The sequence below is a fragment of the Aedes albopictus genome, chromosome 3 (genome assembly GCF_035046485.1).
Source record: "Aedes albopictus strain Foshan chromosome 3, AalbF5, whole genome shotgun sequence".
In the NCBI taxonomy this organism is placed as follows: Eukaryota; Metazoa; Arthropoda; class Insecta; order Diptera; family Culicidae; genus Aedes; species Aedes albopictus.
This window is the reverse complement of record NC_085138.1, coordinates 148,714,640-148,717,293: the sequence shown is the minus strand read 5'-3', so window position 1 is coordinate 148,717,293 and position 2,654 is coordinate 148,714,640.

The following is a 2,654-nucleotide window of genomic DNA, read 5'->3' as shown; positions in this document are numbered from 1 at the left end:
TTGTCTTTGTAATGAATACACTCTTTCAACAGTCCTGCTTAATGATCACTTCTAAACACTTCCAAGGGCTGAAAGTCTCTTTAATAAAGACAAATCAATCAATCAATCTAAACACTTCACATGCACTTCACTTCTCAACAGTTCTGCTGTTTTAAAATACAATGCACTATTTTTTTAAGACAAATATCTTAATCGCGGAAAATAAGTTTTTATTCTCGTCGCCAATGTAGAAGAGCGTGTAGTTCGGTTGTTTACTATATTCACAATGACGTTTATTTCCTGATTCCTAGATTGGCCTACTATAATAACAATTGTGATCTCAGCCTACTACACTGTGAAGGCAACTCTCCACGCCGTGAATGTAATTCCTACTATCTTGAACATCCCTAGCTACGACCAATTGCGACTCTCGATGTACAAGCGCTCCAGTGCTCTTGCCATGCATCCTAGATGGTTTGGGTCTTCAGCAAAGTTGTCTAGGTTGATTGTTCCCGGGTAGAGGTGAATGGCAAACCAAAAACAAAAGAATAACAAATTTTATTATCATAACTTATTTTGTCATTCATGAGTTCTTCATGAAGAGCTTAAAACAATATGGTGAGATATTGTTGACCTCTTACGAGTTTGATGAACCATCGCTCAGTTTGGCACTTATCAAGAACAACATAATGACAAAATTTGAATTTTAGTTATTCTAATGATAACTTTTGATAGTTTTTTTAGTTGACAGGCGAATAACTAATTTTGATATTGTTCTGTTTTCAATAACTTAATAATGGTATATTTTGCAATTCTCAACCTTTATTTTTTTGTCCTTGGTTTGCCATTGTACCGTCAAGGCGCCATTCACCGTGGGGGCTCCATTCACCGTGTGCCTTCGAATATTTTTTCATTATTTCCATATTATGATTGAATGATATGACAATTTCAACATTGTATTGGTGAAATTGAAGGGAAATTGTCATATCATTCAATCATAATATGGAAATAATGAAAAAATATTCGAAGGCACACGATGAATGGAGCCCCCACGGTGAATGGCGCCTTGACGGTAATATCAAAATTTGACATTCTTCAGTTATTTAAAAGAACAATGTCAGTTATTATTTTTGCACATTTGTCGCTTATTTCAAACAAAACAATGGCAAATTTTATTATTCAGTAATTCTTTTTGAATGGTAAAATTTGCAATTGTTTTGTAATTCTTTTCTACCCGGGTTGCTACACTTTTATGTCTTTGGTTTTGATATAAATCTACAGAAACTGATCAAGAAAAGTTTTATCTTTCAATACGACGCTCTAGTGTTCCCGATATACATCCTAGAGGGTTGGAGTTTTTGGCAAAGTGCTTTGGATTGGTTGGTACTACATCCTTACGTCTTCGGTTTTAATCTAGATCTGTAGGAATTGATCTAGATAAGTTTTATCTTTCATTGCGACGCTCTACCGTTCTCTATATGTATCCTAGAGGGTTGCAGTCTTCGGCAAAGTACTTTAGATTGGTTCTTACTACATTCTTACGTCTTCAGATTTGATCTAGATCTGCTTTAACTGATCTTGATCAGTTGTATCTTTTGATATAAGTGTAGTGTTCTTGATATGCATCATGAAGGGTTGGAGTCCTTGATGAAGTTTTTATTGGTACCCCATTCAGAAGTCCTCGATTTTACTCTAGATTGGCTGTAACTGCTCTAGACCTTTTTTTTTGCTTTTTGTATGTCACTCCCGTCCACTGGAACTTGCACCATAGAGGGTTGCAGTCCTCAGCAAAGTGTCTTAGGTTGATAATTGCTACATATTACATCTTCGGTTTTTGTATAGATCTGCTGTAACTAATCTAGAGAAGTTTTTTTCTTTCGATTTACCTCTCCAGAGCTTTAGATCTAGATATAAATCTTGTAGGGAGGCAGTCTTTGCTATAGTGCTTCGGATTAGTCAATACTACGTTCTTACGTCTTCATTGCTACCATGAGATGAACCAGCCAACGGCTGAAAATCTCATAAATAAAGTGAAGTGAAGTCTTCATTGCTGAACTTGATTTGTCTTTAGTGACCTTGATGAAAGATGAATGGCAACACTGTTAGGCTGACACGCAACTTGATTTATTGTCCGCGTAATTTCATTAAATTTGTTGTGTTATTTGATTATTTAAACGTTAAAGATGTGTTTCTTTCAAAAGTGATAACGTTCTTAGTGCAAAAAAGAGTGTTTTTTTATTCTATTATTTATTTAAAAGGCTCATTCGTGCAGAGCACATTACGGAGCCAATTTCAGTTATTGTATTACATTTTGTTTTACAATTGTTCTTACAAATAAACGTCACTTTGAGCTTTTGCGGGCGGCCTTCTTTGGACGCAGCATCTCCGTGGATCCAGACGCTGCAAACTGGGCCCGTCGTTCACTCGCTTGATGTTTAGTAACCGCTTCTTTTATCGAGGTCATCATTTTCACAAGACCTTGCTCCTGCATCCTGTATCTTTGCTCCGCTTCTTCTGTCCTCTGTTGTTCCGCTACTGTTTCTTGTGTGTCCTCTTCTTCAATCAATTCCTCCTCAATGATATCGTTCTCTACAGAACCCGTTTCATCCAACAACGATACTACTCCGGATTCAACCACTCCCGCATACGATAGTTCCTCGTCTCTTCTCTTTCTT